Source organism: Megascapheus bottae, chromosome 16 (genome assembly GCF_031878675.1).
Source record: "Megascapheus bottae isolate mThoBot1 chromosome 16, mThoBot2.hap1, whole genome shotgun sequence".
Lineage (NCBI taxonomy): Eukaryota > Metazoa > Chordata > Mammalia > Rodentia > Geomyidae > Megascapheus > Megascapheus bottae.
The window spans coordinates 40,409,504-40,430,014 of NC_143524.1; the positions used below are offsets into that span (position 1 = coordinate 40,409,504).

The following is a 20,511-nucleotide window of genomic DNA, read 5'->3' on the forward strand; positions in this document are numbered from 1 at the left end:
ATCCATAGTCACTCCTTACATCCCAGTGTCTATCATGGAAAAAGAGGATGGGCAGATTTCCACTTTCCACCAACTTCACAAGCTCCCCAGTCAAACAGAAGTGTGAGTGCACTTTTATCCTGAGGACTGGGGTGGGGTGGGAGGGGAACATCTGCTCTTCCTGAGTGTGGCCATACTGTGAAAAGAAAGACTGTAAAGGAGGTCTCTCCAGCCTGCTTCCTCTGGAGCAGATCACCAGGCAAAATGTCAGAGCAGCTGGTGCTCATCAATTCACCCTCTGTGATTCCAAACACCAATTAGGACTGTGAACTCCTAATTGCCTCATTTCTAGCCACATTTTAAAGTAATTAATAAGTAATTGAGTAATGCGTTAATAATAGCCTTAATCATTTTTCTAATGATCAGTTCCTACATATAGTCATCTTTCTGACCCGTGGGGAGCATTGCATCTCAAGTCAGATCTTGTTAATAGCCCCCAAGCAATCATTTCTTACCAGAGCAATTTTCTTTCCTCCCTCAAAGCAAGGGTGGAGGTGAGGGAGAAACAGCACTCGGATTGTGGTTCTTCAAGCCTCTGGTTATTTTCAAGGCATGTCCCATGCCTTCTTCTCATCCAATTATTCTCCTCCTGAAACCCAAATGGAGATGCTAGTATCCAGGAGATACTAATTGCACTGAAGACTTATTAACACATGGCCACTCTGGAGTGCACTGATAATATTTACATGAGCTCTCAAGTTTGTTTCACTATAACTAAAGCTTATAATTAGTTGTGTTAACATTGAGGCATGTATTGAACTTTAGATTTTGACTCCAACGGAAGGATGACAATTGCACAACTGCCCAGCCCATTAAGATAGAAGGTAAAAGGCACTTGAGTACAGTGGCACAAACCCTTAATTCAAGTACCTGCGAGATAGAGACAAGAGGATGAATATATATGAACTCACCCTGGGCTACGTAATGATGCCCTGTCTGAAAAACTTTTTAAAGTAAAGAAAAAATGAATCAGCAAGTGGTCTACAGAGTCATAATTATCAGCCATAGGCTGAAACATCCTTTCATTAGAATCTCCTAGAACTGAGAGACCAAGTAACTAAGCCATTTATATAAAATAATGTTTATTGAAATGAACTCCAAGAAATGGAAATAAGAGGTTTTCTGGTTTCGTGCTTTTTAAAAATTCTCCTTCATCACTGTTATTGTTTTCTGTACCTTTTGTCTTATATATAAATTTTTCCTGTTTGAGGAGAACACAGAAATGGAAGGACAAACGGTGAACAAATGCAGCAGTGATCCTCACTAGATATCATGTCGACAATCAACTACACCACCTGTGGGAGGCTGGTCGGGAGGGAAAAATGAGGGAAGAGGTCACACTGTTCTGAAAGAAATGTACTCATTACCCAACTTTACTGACTGTAACCTCGCTGTACATCACCTTCACAAAATCAGTTTTTTAAATGTTGCTTCTTAGGAGGTGACAAATTAATGTATCAGATTTGGGGAAGAAAGGTGTCAAAGACAGGCATGGTTAAGAACAGCCATATTACATACCACTCCTTTTTTAACCCTTGATGCTACTTGAAAATTACTGTCTAATAATAATGGATCATGCTAACTTCTCAGTGTGTAGTTTTGGTCATTCCTCAAAATAGTGAAGTCAAAATGTTGTTCGTATGATTAGATGTAAATCTGGGAGACATGAAGATGATTGTAACACATATGCTCATTCCCTCAGACTGAGTACCCCAGCACAAACTGCAAACCAGCACTGAGTTTGATGTGGGTTTGTTAAAGACTAATTTTGGGGATTGTAGAAGAGAAAGTATAAGCTTCTGGGGAAAAGTTTCATGCAGTATGTAGTTGTATTGAGATTCCTGCCAGTTGTATATAGCTCAAAAGCTAGGAATTCCATGAGAGGATGTCCTGGATTGAGAAACCAAAGTTGAATCTTGATTCTCCTACACTGACTGAATACAGGTTGCCTAAAAGTAATGGGGATAATTTTCCACAAGGTAAACTTCTAGGAAGGAATTCAGCCATGAACAACAAGTGTTCAATCTTCACAGCAGCTAGAAAAATGAGTACTTTACTATTGGAAGGGGTGTGTAGACGATACATCTCCAAATGCAGTGTATTCATCTTGTTTCCCCTGTGTTACCCAGTTCAAGTATCCCGGCCTTTCCTATCCCTTATTTAGAGGTTTGGTAAACTCTGCCACAATCCAGTCTGTGGAGGCAGGATTTGCTCATCCTTTCTCTTATCTCTCTAGGAATTTGACTCAACGTAGCAATCACACATTCTCGTTCCATATTCTTTTTTTTTTTTTTTTTTAAATCTCAAGTACTTCTAAAACCTGTTCAAAAGGTGACCATCCACAGTTGCAGCCTATGCTAAGGAAAGAGATTGGAATTCTAGATTCTTTCAGTTAAAATTTCAGTGACCTCTTAGTTGTCAAAATCAAAGGCTACTTGTAGTTCCAAATTTGCTTGACATTTCTAGAATAAGACTATTGCTTCAAATGTCCCTTCTCTTCCTTCTCCATGTTTTTTTAATCTCAAATGTTTTATTTCTCTCTCTTGTTCTTCTGAGAGTCTAGGCTCTTTTCTTTTGTCTGTCCTTAACATATCAGCTTAGTATTTAGACCTAATAGCCTTAAACTGTATTTATTATTTTTGCATTATATTGCAATATTATTCTTATTCTACATATCAACCATATGATGTCCATTATCTGTAAATCTAGTCCAATATGCCCTTACTAACATATATACATAAATTATATACATATATGTATATAATATACCAGACACACATATTTATATGATATTTATACGTGTGCATGTGTGTGTGTCACCACTGATTTACATTCATAATCCTAGCTACTTGGGAAGTTAAGATTTGAAGATGTTTGTTCAAAGCCAGCCTGGGCAGGCAAGTTCATATGGCTTTTATTTCAAGTTAACACAGACAAAAAAACCCAACCCTGCAGTAAGCTGTTGTTCAAGTGGTACAGCTCAATTATCTTGTTTCTCAAATGTCTTAGATTAGTTTGATGCGCTGTTTTTCCCTGTTCCATTGACCTATCCACTTCCAAGCTCCTATACTCCCTGTATGCACCACTACATACATAGATCACCATGCCTCTATAGATTCTACCTTCTGTTACTTATTCTGCATGGAATCAACTTTGTTTATTTTATTTGCTAAGAAGTTTCCAAGGCTCTCAACAATTTTTCATGCTGCTATAGAGTCTAGAGAAGCCTCATAAGTTCTTATCTACACTCTTTAATTGCTTCCTAATGGGTTTTCTCACTCCATTTTCCCTTTCTGTGATTCATTTCCCACACTATTGCTCAAAATATGTATCTAATCTTACAACTCCTTCCTTAAAAGCCTTCAACTTCTGATTGCCTTCTGGAGGATGTTCAAACTCTTTGTCATGGCATTAAAACACCTCATTATCTGGTCTGTGCCCAATTCTGGAGTTTTATCTCTTACCAGACTCCATTACATATGCAGGCATTTCATAATTTCTAGAATCTTTTATTTTCCTCAGACTACAATGTTTCATTCCTGTTGATCTATTTGAATTATACTTTTCCACATATGGACATTTTCAGAAGTGAATTGTATCTTCCTAGCATTTCTCATGACCAGGAAAGAGAATTGCAGTGTCATCCACATTGTTAACTTTACAAGAGCATTTTTGTGGCACATATGATTGGAGAGATGAGGATGATATGAGACTATGGTCAATTCTTAGAAAGAAAGTAATGTGCTTCTATTACTTCAAATATGAAGTTAGGAAAAATGAAGTATAAAAGGTATTTAGAATTCTAAGACAGACACCAAAGTCAATTTGCTCCTGAGGCAATCCAACAATTCTTGTAGGAAGATCACACAGCTGAATTTTTATCCCAAGGAAACAGAAAGAGACTAAACCCAATGTTCCTGCAACTTTAGGTTCAGATAGATATGTTAATGTCAGGTGCCAGCGGCTCACACCTGTAATCCTAGCTACCCAGAAGGTTGAGATCTAAGGATTGCATTCAAAGACAGTCCAAGCAGGGAAGTTTGTAAGTCTCTGCTCTCTAATTAGCCACAAGAATGCTGGAAATAGAGTTGTGACTTCAGTGGTAGAAAGCTAGACTTGGTTGCAAATCAAAGTGCTACTGAAACAAAAACAGAAAAGAAAGAAAAAAATCATTTTAACAGAGATATAGATGCAATGTACTGCTGTTTGCTATTAGTTGTTAAATGCATCTTTTGGCTGCTAATTCAGATGTGAATTACGTGTACATAATTACTATGCTTCCTGGAACCAGACCAAACTGTGAGAAAAAAACAAACTATATCACTGACTGTCTCTATAGAAGGGCTTAGCATTCACATTTCCAAGCTTTTTTTGTTTTGTTTTGTTTTGTTTTTTACTGACTTCCAAGGTATTAACATGTCCATTGAAAGGAACCCCCACAGACAATTCTATCAATGGAGAGAATTTGGAATAATTTATTTCTTGGAAGAGAACCACCTGGAATAAAGACCTGTGCCTTCTTTCTCATGAATTGGGAGTGTTTTCCTATCTGTCCCCTATACTCTTTAGGAAAAAAATTCCCATTCTGTTTCTCTAGATCTATGAATACCAGAATATACAAACTTGAATCAAGCTTTCTCTGTGGTAATGAGGGCCAGAGCCTACCTCTTCTAGTTGGAGAAAGCTATGGAGAAAATGAAACAAATTGGCATTTCAAAATAGAGTATTAGACTGAGAGGTCAGGGCAAACAGGCTAATATTTAAAATGAAATAATGTTGATAATAGGTGAAGATCTTAAATAATTTTAAATCTTGTTTTCTGCTCATGGGTGGTGGTAAGTCTCAGCAGGTTTTTATAATAAAGGGTAATTTGATAGCAAGAATGTTTTTCAGCTTAAAATTTTATTTGCCAAAAAAAAGTTCAACAGAAGCAATGGAGAGAAAAACATATTACTACTAAAATCTGAATTCAGGAAGTTACTTATTGAAACAATTTTTCCCAGAATACAAAACAGGAAGATAAAGAAACAGAAATTGTGAGAAAACTAATGAAAACATAGGTAGGTCTTCAACACTGGGATTATGAGATTTACAGAAGAGAAAAGAGATGATGGAGCAGATGGGGTGATTAGGACTGAACTGGAAGAAAACTTCTCTGAGTAAGACCACTGAAAACAAATATTTCCAATCATGCCTATCTGGGTGACATTGTGGAAATGAAGTCTAAATGCCTCCATGTGGAAAGGAGAAATCATCTAGAAAGAAGAATCTGATTGGTATCAATGTCTTCACTTAAGATGTTAGAAATACAGTACCAATGGAGCAAATATCGGGGTAGAGATTAAAGCAAAAGTAAATGGCAAATCAACATTAGCATATCCAATTCATTTTGTACATTTATGATAGCAATTAATTCATATTTTAAAATGTATAAACAGTACCATACTCATATTTCCTTTCTGAAAAATAAAATAAATGCATGAAACTCATCAAAGTACTCTAGTCAAATGAAATTGCATTAGTATAGAGATTTCAAGATAGCAAAAATTGAATACAGAAGGATAGCAATCAATAAAACTATGGTAATTCAATTTAAGTAATAGTTATTATTACAGTCTGGATGTGTGGGAATTGTTAAGAAGGAATTTTTGAAACAGGAAGGACATAATGTAAGAAAATGAAGAACAATCTCAGAGTAAATTTCAGAGTGCAGGTGTCCAAGTTTAAGTGCTACTTATATTCCTTCTTAGCTCTTATAATAAAGGGCAAATTATTTAATCTCTATGTCTTAGTTTCCTCCTCAGCTTAAAAGATTGATAACAGCATCAGCCTCATAGGTTGTTTTGGAGAATAAATGGATAGACATAAAATGTTTACAACAGTGTTTATCATAAAGTGCTGAACAAACATCATTTATTATCTTCATTATAATTACCACTATTATATGTTTGTGAGGGCAAAAACATAATTACTATTTAATTCTTAACAAAAACCAGCCAAGGTTCAAAATAATCATTTAAATGAAGTAAACAGTAGGAAATTCTAAATAGGTTATAGAATTTTAAGATCTATTGAAGAAAAGGAGAACAAAGACAACTTGATTAAATCACCTAATTATCTCAGATAGCAAATAAAGCACAACAAACTTGGGAAATGATCAGAAACTCAACTTTGGATATTCTCCATTTGAAGCACTTCTTTTAACAATTTGATATATAAGACACAATTTAAGAGACGTTTCAGCTAAGGACGCATTTTTTTTTTTTAGAAAATGAAATGCACAGACATACTGAAAGCATGAGATAATTTCTAGAAGGACAATTAGGGTACTGTGTGAGGTAAAGATCTGATAAAATAGTGTGCTTTGGCTATGAGGATCTTTATGAGAGCAAGTTTCATCACCAGAGGTTCAGGAGGTGCTTAGTTCACTGGAAGCATGATGAATCAGATGACTAAATTGAATTACCTGGGAACTGCTGTACTCAGGAAATCTGTCCATCTTTGTGCAGAGGTATAAATACTCACACATACAATACCACTCTAAGAATGGGACACAGCCTCAGGGCAAAAGGGTGGTTATTATTTTGTTCATTTATCAGCTATCTACTGAATCACCTCTGTGCCATTCACTATACTAGAATCGGGATATATTATTGAATAGAATTTAGCTTCACTGTCCTAATGAAGTATTATGGTCTATAGCTATGAGGAAATAAAGTCTTTCCCCAGCCCACAAGGAAAAGCTTACAAATATTAAATTAACAAGCTAAGCACTGGGATATAAGAAGACTGTATCTTCTGTCTTCATTTTATCAGAGAATAACATTTTAATCACTATTCTGTATTCCCTGCAATATAAAACTCAACATTATTACTGTTTGTATACCAGAATTCCTGTGCACACCAATACTTACTAGCAAAAAAGACTGCTTACTTATTGCTCATTCTCTTCAGATAGGCTGCTATATCCTCCCTGTGGACTATGGGTCACCTCTATAGAAGAAAGTCTGAGTACTTAAGAAAATTCCATCTTTTCTCTCTACCTTGTACTCGGCAAGGCAACCTCAGAAAAGAGCCTGCATTGAGGAATGTCTTCCCCTTACACTCTTGGCTGTCAGCACTCTGTGTGTTTCTTAACGATCTAGTCTTGCGGCTACACATTCTCATGTGATCTTGGTGGGAGAACACAGTGGTTGTTTTTCACCCATTACATTGTGAGTGCTGGAAGTCTCTCAATTGAGTGTTCCATGCACCAGTCTTGAAGATATTGTACAGCAAAATTTGGGGCTGGAGTGTGAACATCTTTCTTCAAAAGTGCAGAGGCAAGGAACACCAAAATCAAAGACATGCATAAGCCTCAGGTAGAAATATAAATTCTGAAGGTCAGAAGGAACTGATCTAAATGTGTTAAAATCCATTGAGGACAAAATGTATTATTGAATTTGGGATATTACTATGAGACAGAAACCAGGAAAGATGAAAAACAATAGCAACAGGAAAAAGGAAAGTTGGTTGCTTTTATGAAACTGATTACTTAACTGAGATAATGTTTGCAGAGTTTCTGAGATCTAATGAAGTTGTATGTGACCTCTATAAGCAAAACTCATTTTTCTGCCTATTAACTCAATGGAAGTAAATATAGTTCATAGGAAAAATAGAGCATAAATTGTGTTAGTTCTAATACACATCCCTTATAATAAATCTATTCTAGTTCCCTGAAAAGTTACTATTACAAGGAAGCAAGATATTTCACTAAATGAGCACATGATAGCGAATGTGAACATTCCTTTATTACTGAAAATTTATGTCATTTCCATTTTTAAGATTAATATCTTCGACACTCACTCCTGTTTTTATTAAACATTAACATACAACCTTCAGAAAGGAACAGTTGTTGCATTTTAAGAAGACATGTAACCTAATCAAATTTTACATTAGAAATAGTTACAATAAAAAAGAGAAAGAATTAAAATGGGAGACCAAATAGGAACCTATTATCAATAACAGGTAAAAACTGTAACTACAGAACTAAGCAATTAGTAGTTTGAATGATTCTGAAAGAAAAAAACTGAGCAAACAGGTGCCTGAGTAAATGTGATGCAAATTATAGAGCAATTACTTGGTTTCCTCCAAGTTAACCATGAATTTAAAAGACATCATTCTAAGAAACATACTGAGTGCCAGGTTGAGATGTATAGCTCTAGAATACATGAGGTGCTGAAAGTGAACCCACAAATATAGTTTATATATGGGTGATACTTGAAACTGTAATTTTATAGATTTGATTACTGTAGAATGTTGTGAAGACTTCAAGAAAGTCCAGATTCCTGAGAAACATAAAATCATATGGGAGGGAAGAGAAAGAACCTCTATCCCTTTGATAAGAATCAAAATAGAAACCAGGTAGTAGAGCTTTGTAAATGGCATATAATAATCTCTCTCTCTCTCTCTCTCTCTCTCTCTCTCTCTCTCTCTCTCTCTCTCTCTCTCTCTCTCTCTCTCTCTCCCTCCCTCCCTCCCTCCCTCCCTCCCTCTCTCTCTCCCTCTCTCTCTCTATCTCTCATGGGTCTTGAACTCTGGGCCTGGGCTCTGTCCCTAAGCTCTTCAGCTCAAGGCTAGCCCTCTATCATTTGAGCCAAAGCACCACTTTTGGTTTTCTGGTGGTTAATGAGAGATAAGAATCTCACAGACTTTCATACTCCAGGCTGGCTTTGAACCACAATCCATAGATTTCAACCTCCCATGTGGCTAGGACTATAGGTATGAACCACCAGTGCCCAGCTGACATACAATATTTTCTAATGTTAAATACAAGTTCACCAAGTTATAAGATTAGAAATCCAATGGTATCAAATTTTACTCTGCATCGTATACATTTCAGTAGTTTTTTTTCTTTTATTCAGTAGTTCTTATATCCAAATTATATAGAATTATATCCTCACTGAATTACTGGTAGGCAAAATTCATACTTATACATATTTTTCCATGACTAAAATTGACAAAAGCATACCTGTATGCAAAAGAGATTTAGTTCTACTATAATCATCTGACCACTGATTTATTTTATATATTTATACCCCAAAACACACATTTGATTTTTAAATAACTTATTGCTGCATAGATCTGTAAATTCAGCATTCATTCAGGAAGCTGAAGCGGGATAATCTTGAGCTAAATATCAACTAGTCTAGACTATACAGCAAGACCCAGTCTCAAAATCCTTTTTTTTTTTTTAATAAAAAGCCCCCAATCACCCATAAAGCTTAATAGCTGTAGACATTAAATCTTGTTACTAGGTTAAACTTCCTCTTTCAATACTCATGAAAATACCTTGCTTATAATCATTTCTTACTGAATATTTATTGTGTTTATTCTAATGAATATAAAATACAATCTGGAGTGTGTCATAGATACTTAACAAATGTTACCAAATTATTTACTTGGTATATCAGTGAATCAGTGAGTCTAAAGTCTTAGACCAAACACAAAAATTAATCTTCCTTCTTTGAAAGGTGTATTAATGTTATGCCACAAAGCCTGGGAACAGAGATATACCTAGAGACAATGCAATATGATTAAATGGAATAGTAAACATGATCATTAGTCCACTTTACTTGTTCTAGCTACTGGGGCAAGTGTGTTACACAGAGCTTGCCATCTCTCAGAACTGCACCTTTATACTGCTTTCTCTCCTGTAGATGAATACTTCCTGTCTCTAAGGTCAGCCCCTTCATTAGTGAACTCAGTAGTATGCTTAGAAATGTTCTTCTACCAACTATTCTGTGTTAAATAAAACCCAGGTAACAGCATTTGCTGATTTCTATGGTGTAAATAAGCCCACCATGGCCTAATTGATGTCACTGAATGTGGGGTTGAGAAGAGAGATGCTAATAACTTGCTCTTGGCAGCTAATGTGTATAGGACATGGGGTGCCTCTGCTGTGTGGGGTCCCCATCCTGTTGTCACCCAGGTACATTGCTCTAGTGACTTCTACCTCTTGTGTGTTACAGATCAGTTCCTCTATGAGAGCATCTTTATCAAACTGAGAAAATATTACTTCTCCCATTTTAAAAGACCTAATTAACCTACTTCTTTCATGAAGTATTGTGCCATTTTCTGTTCTCTGTATAGTGAAAGTTTTCAAAGAGTTGTGAAATAGTCCTTTCTTCATGATCTTGTCCAAGTTCCCTCTCAGACTTTGTTGCCACCACTTCACAAAACCTACTCATTTCAAGATTAAAAAATGACCTCATAGTTGGTGAATGTAATAATTAACCCAATATTTAATTCCATATTTAAATCGATTTGAATGTGTAATTCTGCATCCTCATACTACCTGAGTTTTGGACATTTGCTTCCAGTACTCCTTCCTTCTCTTAGATCTATTTTTCCATCATCACTAACCACTCCATAGCATCTCATGCTGGGCTTTTCTTCCTCTCTTAATTCTTAATGCTCGAGTACCTTAGGACTTAGTCCATCAACTTATTTTTTCGGTTCACATTCTCTCCCATGTAGATTTACTTTGTGGCTTTAAAATATCACTTATAAATGGACAGCCTAAACGTATGTCTCTAGCTCAGACCTCTCCCCTGAATGACTCATATATCCAATTGCCTTTTCAGCATCTACTGACTGGAATATCAAATAAGATCCGCAAGTTTATTATGATCAAATCTTTGTGTCTGCTCCTTCCAGCGCCACCTGCTGGACCTGTACTAACGACCATCCCAATGGCTGACATCCTTCCCACTCACTGCTCAGGCCCAAAGCACTGCAGTCATCACGGATTCCGTCTCTCACATATCACATCCATCCATTCACAAATCATTTAGCTGTGTTCACGATAGATCTAGAATCTGCTCACTTCTATGTTCACTTTTATGATCTTCTTCCTGGACTCACTTTCTATCCGGTCTCTACTTGCTCCTTATCTTTCTACTGTGCCTTCTCAACATACTAGATAAAGTAAATTTAAACAAATTTTAAGCAAGCATTTCATTTCACTACCAGTAAAAATCGTGATTCTTTTAATGATCAATAACACTCCACATGATATGGCTCCAATTACCCGCTGGTTTCAGTCTTTTGTCTTTCTTCCTAACTGTTCTGCTTTAGCTACATTGGTCTTCTTTTCATCCTCAGACAAGTAGAATAGAAGATCATTTAAACATGAAGATTTTGGTACTGATGGTTCACACTGAGAGCGCTGTTTCTTGGTTGTTGTTTGATTCAGTCCATGCAATTTTCAAAACTGCTCTCGGGTTACTTTCTCAGTGACTGCTCCCCAGCTTTTGCCACAGAAATCAGTCTCTCCTAACCTGCTTTGTGTCTCTGTAACGCATATCCTGTAATGATTACTATTTACTAGACTTGCAAGTTTCTTTTTGAAAATACTTTATTAACATGGGCATTTAAGCAGTTACTGGCATGTAGCCGGTCCTCAATAACTATCTGTGGCAAGAAGGAATGATCTCATTTGACTCTCACAATCCTGTGATGTGGATGTGATCAATGCTTTTGTTACAAATGAAGAAATCAAGGCTCAGCTACGTTAAGAACACAGTGCACATTCAGAGTTAAGTGATAATGTTCTAACTCAAATGTTCTAACTCAAATGTTAGGCTGAGTAGAATGGTGAAGATTGCTAATCTGAGCCTGATTTCATTGAAATATGGATTTTCATTTTAATAGAATTGTTTTCATTATGTGAAGATACATTGGTTGCACATAATACATTGTGAATGATAATTTCTTTCAAAGGGTGAGGTTAGTAAAAACTGGTTGTAATTATTTGGAGTAGGTGTGATGACTCAATTTCCTCTTATTAAAAATTCATGAAAATTACCTTAGTAAATCATGCATGTCTTGCAGGTATATTTTGTGAAGAATTGAGACATGAGTTCTTTCCTTATAATGAAATACCATTTTTTTATCTATATATAGATAGTACAGGCAATGGAAAAGGAGAATGAGTGGGAGCCATGAGGAATCTTCAACTCTTATAAGAACAGAGACTTATGATGTACAAAGAAAAAAGACCAAAAGGATGAGGAAGTTCAGAGTTTTATTCCTCGAAGGGAGAAAACTATAATACATAAACAAGTTGAGAATGAAAGTTGAGAGTGAGATGGAAGGTGAGGACAGTGACACTAAAGTGTTTCTTGGGTAATGAAACCTTGAGGGTTTTAAAGATGCTATAGATATGTAAGAGTGTGTCTGTGTATGTGTGTGTGCACGTACACTTGTGCATAAAATCATTGTAGTTGTAGAGAACCCGGAGAAAAAAGTTAAATTGCAAAACATGTCAGCCCCACAACTGACCTTTACACATTTATATCTTATAAATACACAAATTATATTACCAAGTATGTACGACTTGATACATTATAAGCTGCCACAACATGTATTGACTGTCTTGGCACTTGAAGCCTTTCACACACTGGGTGATCACTGTCTGCATTTGTCAATGTACATGCAGAATTGCTTAGTCTGATTAGTATTCAGAAGCTGTGAAGAAGTATGCAGGCTCAAACCATGTTACATACAGACTATTAGGATGTAGGCAAGCTGACAGCTGCTGAAATTTCCTGTTTCATTTTGATCTGCTAATATGTGTAATATCTACCAGTATAATGGTGCAAAACACTCCTTCCAATAGTGGATATCTACTACTGCCCATGCAAGGCTAATGTCTTAGTAAATACATTGTGATTAGTCAAGGCACATGCAGATGATTGTCATAATGCCGACTGGTTCACAGATCCTGAACCCGCATACAATTTATAATGGTTGTAGTGATACGTATATTCTGGTACACTCTGGGATGTTACGGCAAATACACGTCTGTCATGGTAAATATGAGTGAACTACACTAGTACTCCAGTGTCCAATGGCTCTCATGGAGAAAACAAGCTCACATGATGTCATGCCTACGAACTAATCCCATCACCAACATGTATTTGTATTTCATGCTTTGTGTTATTATGGCATAGATGGGACAATTGTGGTACATGTACACTCTGAGTTGCTTTGCCAACACCTGGTTTGTCCTGGTTGTGAACGCATTAACATACCTTAATAGTTATGGGTTCAAGGATGCAGACACCAAACAAGTTAGCTGAATTAGTTTCCTGATATATGTCCTCATTCCTATATTAAAAGACCATAGAGTACTAACAGAGTCACAAGGTATATACTTGAAAGTATACACAATTCAATGAAGCAACTACATAGTTGAACACTTCCATTTCTTTTTCTTTTTTTTTTTTTTTTTGCCAGTCCTAGGCTTGAGCTTAGGGCCTGGGCACTGTCCTTGGGCTTTCTCAAGGCTAGAGCTCTACCACTTGAGCCTTAGCACCACTTCTGGCTTTTTTCTGTGTATGTGGTACCGAAGAATTGAACCTGGGCCTTCATGCATGCTAGGCAAGCACTCTACCACTAGGCCAAACTCCCGGCCCTAGAACACTTCCATTTCTTTCCCCAAATAGATGGGAAAGATCTTTAGGCTTCATTTCTCCTTCACTTATTTCATTTATACAGGTTTTACTTATCTACACAGATGGCAATAAACATATTGTGTTTTCCCTAACAGATAATTTGGTTTCATACATAGAGTATATTGTGTTTACACCAATACATGGCAATATTTATCTTTCACTTCTGAAGGCTAAATATATTTGCAATATTTAAAGAAATGACTGATAATTTTTTAAGTTTAAATTGTCAAAATGTTTTATGTACATAAACTTGAAGATATAGACTTAGTATTTATGAGAAAATATCTACTATTGCTTGGTTAAATTACAGAAATTTCTGTGCAAATCAAATATAATAGAATGGGACATACAATCATTTCTACTAAAGGTTCTGACAACCTGACTTCACATTCTTGTCAGTATGAACACTGGATGTGCTGTGACGTGCCTATAGCTTTTACACCTCTATTTTGGTTGTTGAAATCTAGCTTCTAAGATTAAGCACACCTGGAACAACTGAATACTGGAATACAGAAGTAGGAAATTAGCCCCATAACCTACTTACCAGTTCTAGGAAATCAATTAAAAATTGAGTCAAAGGTTTAAATGTAAGACCCAACCATGAAACTATTAGAAACAAAACAAGGTCTGGACATTGGTATAGACAAAGGTTTTCTGAATAAGATCCCCAAACACAAACAATACACGCAAAAATACATCAAGGGGGATAACACAGTAGCTTCTGAACAGCAACGAAAATAATCAACAGAGCAAAGAGGCAATCTACAGATTAGGAGAAAATATTTGTAAGCTATCCATGCAACAAAAGATTCCTATCCAGAATGTATTAGAAACTCAGCTCAACTCTGCAAAAGAGCAAAGAGTTCAATATTAAAATGGTCAAAATGATCTGAGTAGAGATATTTCAAAAGAAGAAACACAAATGGCCAAATATATATTCAGATGTGCTCAGTGTCAGGGGACATATGGGAGATGCAAATCAAAACCACAAGAAGACATTTTCTTACTTCAGTTACAATGGCAATTATCAAAAACAAAAAGCATTCTGGCAAGGGTGAAAGGGAACACTTATACCCTCCTGAAGGGAATGTAAATTAGTGCAGACATTATGAAAACAATATAGAGATTTTTTTTTCCAGGAAAAAAGTTGTCCTGCTATATGATCTAGCCATCCCACTATTGGGTATACATCCAAAGGAAAGAAAATCAAAAGAGCTATGGATACTCCTAGGTTTACTGCAGTACTGAGACTGAACCAACTTAGGTATCCACATTGATAAATATAGAAAATGCATGTATATCCACAATGGAATATTGTTCAACCATAAAATGATGCAAAATACTGTCACTGCTGGGGGGAAAATGGATGGACCTGGAGAACAATGTCAACTGTATTAAGTCAGACTTACAAAAACCACTGTTGTACCCACATTCATATGTAGAAACTAAAAAGTGGAGTTCGTACTACAGGGTGTGGTCACTAAGGGCTTAGCAGAGTAGAGTGGAGGGAAGGCTAGAAAAGAGTTGGCTAACAGACACAACAATATAGTTACCTAGGAGGATTAACTTCTATTGTTCCATAGCTAACGGTGATATATATTTCAAAACAACTTAAACATGAATTATGTGTTTGAAAGAGGGTTGCTATTTGGCCTAAGCTAGCCTTGCACACTTTTTGGCTCTCCTCCTGCATGCTAGGATTACAGACATCTGCCACCAGGCTTTAGAAGAAACAATTTTGATGTATTGAGGTTTGAACTTAAGACATTATCTGTCATAGGATTTTAAGGATTTTAGGAGCTGTGTGCCTATAACAGAGGTCACAGGAAAATACTTATTTCATTATTCCAGAACAGAGAAGCCTGTGATCTGGTTCCTATCCAGTCATTCTGAATGGTGTATATAATTTGAGCTCACATTTCCCTGCAGAAAACTTACTACATTGCCACGTGTAACTGAGAAGTGGGTTTGGCAGCATGAAATGAGTGTGCGCTTGGACAAAAGAGGGAGCAGGTTTGTTGAGAATTTTGAAGTCTCAGCACAGTGCCTGATACAATGCTGTAACTCAAGCCTTCTTTCTTTCTTGGTTTCTGGTGGCTCAACCCAGGGCCTCATAGTTAATCGCTCTGCTTTCTCAGCTGGTGCTATATTATTTGAGCTATGCCTCTAGCCTTGCTTTTTGCCAGTGTTTTGGAGACAAAGTCTGGACTACTTCTCTTCCCCGTTTGGCTTCAAATTTCAACCTTTCAAATCAAACCCCTGAGTAGCTAGGTTTACAGACCTGAGCCACTCCAGCTTTATTTTATTTTATTAATAGTACTAGGAATTGAGCTGGGGGGCTCTACTACTTGAGCCATGCTCTTCAGTAATAAACCTTCTGAATTAAGTGTTGAGTATATATATGGGTTTCTGAAGTCCTTGCCCCTCTTCTCCTGACAATGTACATAAGGAGATTACAAACCATGACACAAAGGACCTTGTTGTTCCATTTATACCAGCATACTAAAAAATGGATCCAGGTTGTTACAAAGGAGAATGAATCCCTGATAGTAAATTGGAGATCCTCTTCCACAGACCCTTCAGTGTAATATGAAACTGTTTTCCTAGATGCACACTGTATGTTTGTAAAAGAGGACCCTGAGAATCGGATACTTGTATGCAAAACTGTGAAAAAGCAAAACTTGAAGATTCAAGTATTCTCCATATTCTCAGAGAAATTAGAAGACAATGCTTTCAATTAAAACATAAATAAAAAGATGAGCAGATCAAACTAAACTAAAATAAACCAGTAAACACTTAAAGGGGTCATGATAAATGAGGTTATGTTAGTTTTTTACTTGAAGTCATAAATTCCAACAGTAACTGAAACATGTCATATAGAATATTAACAAAAAGGGCCAGGAGTTTGGCCTAGTAGAGTGCTTACCTAGCATTCACTTAGACCCGGGTTCAATTCCTCAGTACCACACGTACAGAAAAAAAGCCAGAAGTGGTACTGTGGCTCAAGTGGTAGAGCTCTAGCCTTGAGCAAGCCCAAGGACAGTGCTCAGGCCCTGAGGTCAACCACGGAACTGGCAAAAAAAAAAAAAAAAAAAAAAAAAGATTAACAAAAAGAGATTTACCGAGATTGAAAAATCACTACAAAACCTTTAAATAATGTGTTGTCAATACAAAAAATGAGGATATAGGTCAATTGGAACAGGAAAGGGGACTCAGATACAGGAATAGATCCAAGTACAAATCTTATTTTTGTATTAAAATGGTGACATTTAAAGTGTGTGAGTTGAGAAATGATTATTTTAAAAATGGCTTTGGAATGTTTGGCTCCCCGTTTGGGAAAAGATGAAGTAAACCCCTATAGCAAATGAAAAACGTACTTTATAACAACTTAAAGTTCTATAAACACCAGATGAAACTAAAGAGCAATGTTACCATCTCTGAGGATAACACAAGACTAAGAGGTGATGAGAAAGAAGATTAACATCAAAACTAAAGTCTTAGCTGGGGGCTGGTGGCTGGTAGCCAGACCAGGTAGGATAGTCCTTGAGACTCTAATTAACCACGAGAAAACTGAAAGTGGTGCTGTCACTCAACTGGTAGCTGAAGAGCTCAGGGACAGCACCCAGATCCAGAGTTCAAGCCCCACAGCTGACAAAAACAAACAAACAAAACCCCTAAAGTATTCACAACTTCTTAGGAAACCAAGGTAGTAGGACAAATAACAACAGTATTTATTATGCAATGATTCTGTGTATTCTTTTGTGTGTGTGGGGGGGGGTGGTCATGGGGCTTACACTTGGCCTGGATGCTATCCCTGAGCTCTTCAGCTCAAGGCTACCGCCCTATCCTTGAGCCAAGCCCCACTTCCCATTTTCTAGAAGTTAACTGAAGACAAGTGTCTCAGGTCCTTTTGTGTTGGGAGCCAGAGTGTAGAGCCAGGCTGCCCCTTGAATCTGCACATCAGAGTAAGATAACCACACTAAGAAGCAAGCTGGTGCCATGCCTAGGAACTTCTGAGCTACATTGTCTGTACTGTGAACTTTCTGATCTCTTTGATTTATTGATTTATTGCTTTATTGTTTTTTGGCCTTGTCCTGCTTCTCTGATCTGAGATCTAACACTTTGCAAGAAAGTAACCCCCAACAGTTCCCTGATTTACCATATGAATGTAACCCCTGGCAGTTCCCTGGTTTCAAGAAAAGTATATAAGCCTTGATTTGGAAATAAAGGAGGATGCAGTCTTAAGCTCACAGCCTTCCTGGGCTGTACTCCTCCTGAACCCCATCTGTTTGTCTCTCTTCTATTTTTTCCTAGTCCCTGTCCCCTATTTCAGGAATCCAGGTTCACTGCCGGCTGGCCCTGGCACTTTTGTGCCGGGCTGGCTTTGAACCTTGATCCTTGGATCTCAGCCTCCTGAGTAGCTAGGATTACAGGCATGAGCCACCACACCCGGCACAAAACGTAATTCTTATAATTCCTCATAGGCAGGAAAACTGAGGTTTTGAAGGAACTAAGTAATTTTCCCAAGCTTCCCCAGAGAAGAAGTGACAAAGTAGACCCAGCTTTCTCTTATAATCTTGGCTTCTCAGGAAGCCTAAGTGTTGGACAGCTTGTACAAGATAGTGAGACCTCTGGCAGTCTTGTCAAAACAACATTATAACTGAACTTTGAAAATCTATTTGCCTAACCAGTATGGTACATTGCTTGATTAATATACAAAAGAAACCTAGAAGAGTACTGACAGCATAAAACCATCCAATGTAGATTCTATAATGCCTATAGCACTCGTACATGTGATTTAGAAAAAGAGAAACTCAGGAAAAGTGGGCAAAAGAGAAACAAAAAATTAATGACGGTCTGGGAGCGTGGCCCAGTGATAGAGTGCTTCTCTTAGCATGCACGAAATGCTGGGTTTGATTCCTCGGTACCACATACACAGAAAAAGCCAGAAGTGGTGCTGTGGCTCAAGTGGTAGAGCTCTAGCCTTGAGAAAGCCCCAGGACAGTGCTCAGGCCCTGAGTTCAAGCTCTGGGACTGACTAAAAAAAAATTAATGAAAAAACTATATATAACTAGTGTATACATTTTTTAAAATTCTATCCGGCAAGTACTCAAAGAAAAAAGAAGACCAGACAAATGTTGAGTCTATCTTGCTTGCTGAAGGGGAAGATGGAGCTAGGTACTATTACCATCCCTGGAAGAATACACGCCAGTCAGATTTGCACAACACGTGGAAATAGTGGCCACTAGTTTTCATATGTGAGTTTGTGGCCCAAATCTTCATTTCTAGGAAAATTGCCTAGGGAAACATTCCAATTTTAAAGATTTCTGTGCCACGAAGAAACAATTAAATAAAAGATGCCATAACCATATGGATGACAGATAATTCTTAAAGTCAAATGAAGACTGAATGTCTTTATGTGTTTTACATATGCTGTGAAAGCAAGTGGCACCATACTTACCAGACTGTTAAAATGAAAGTCAAGAAATATGGAGGCTGGAGTCGGGAATGTGGCCTAGTGGGATAGTGTTTACCTAGAATGCAGAAAGACCGGGGTTCAATGCTTCGGTGCCATATACATAGAAAAAGATGGTGCTGTGGCTCAAGGGGTAGAGCTTCCAGTCTTGAGAAAGCCCAAAGACAGTGCGCAGGTACTGAGTGCAAGCCAGGACTGGAGGCAGGTATATTGTCTGATGCCTGTAATCATAGCTACTCAGAAGGTAGAGACTGAGAGGATCAGGGTTGCAGGCCAACCCAGGAAAAAATGTTACCAAGACCTATCTCAACAAACAAGCCAGAAATTGTAACATGTGCCTATCATTGTAGCTATTCAGGAGGCAAAAGCAGGAGGATTGTGGTCCAGGTTAGCCAAAAAAAAATTAACACTCTATGTGAAAAATAACCCTGCAAAAATGGGCTGTGGAAATGGCATAAGTGACAGAGCATCTTCCTAGCAAGTGTGAAGCCCGAGTTCAGTGGGGTGGGGGAAAGAGAAAATACCAAGTTTAGAGAGAATGAAAAGTTACTTCAGAAACATTTACTGTCAAGGGTATTATCTTTGAAATGTATACCAAGCTGATCTTACTGTTCTAGGATGTAGTAATTCCATTCATTGTTTAGCAAACAAACATGTAGATAGATGTATGATTCCCAAAAGACATGTCCAAGAAAATTCACAACTACACTATTGACAAGAACTGCAATAGCATTACAGATTACTTCAGCCTTGACAATAGTCCAAAGCCTCTAGAGAAACAATGGAGACATGTTAAGGTGTACTCACATACTAAGAGGCAAACAGCACAAGGAGTGAACAGTATACAACTACCTGCAGCCACGAGAGTGCATTTCAGGTGTATACCACTGAGCAAAAAAAAAAAAGCCAGGTACAAAAGCACATGCACTTCATTGTTATTATAGGTGTTATTACATTTGTTTAAAAGACAAAGCTAGCCAAAGTCATTACTCCACTTAAAAGGTAACATAGCCAGAGTGGTGACTGGAAAGGAGCACTTGCAGGTTGTGTAGGGAGACATACAAGTCAGGGTATACACATTTTATTTCTTATCTATTTTATTTTCTTTTGGGGAGCAGTATTAGGGTTTGAACTCAGGGCTTCTGGTTTGCTAGGGAAGGGCTTCAACACTCAAGCCACATCCTCATCCCAACTTCTATTTTTTTTTGAGACAGGGATCTTGTCTGCAGCCTAGGCTGTCCTAGAACTCCCAATCCTCTGGCCCCTGCCTCCAGAGTGCTGAGATTACAGACATGAACTATTATGCCTAACTTGGTATGTGCACACTTAAAATATATGAGCAATAATACCATAAATATTTTAAAATAGATGATATATTAATGTATAATATCAATAAGTGATATATAATATGCTATATTTAATATATACTATTATGTATTTTATAACTAATAGATACAATGTTAAAATATATGTAATTATATATAATATATTATAATT

The 20,511-nt window shown here is 37.2% G+C and overlaps 1 long non-coding RNA gene across 1 annotated transcript in view; it reads right to left on the minus strand.

Annotated features, from left to right (window-relative positions):
• Window positions 1-326: 326 nt before the first annotated feature.
• The window catches only part of LOC150053261 (uncharacterized), a 90,446-nt gene continuing 70,261 nt past the window's right edge, over window positions 327-20,511 (minus strand). Inside the window, exon 4 of the long non-coding RNA XR_016538083.1 lies at window positions 327-628. This is a non-coding gene — a long non-coding RNA (uncharacterized LOC150053261). The remainder of the gene's footprint in view (window positions 629-20,511) is intronic.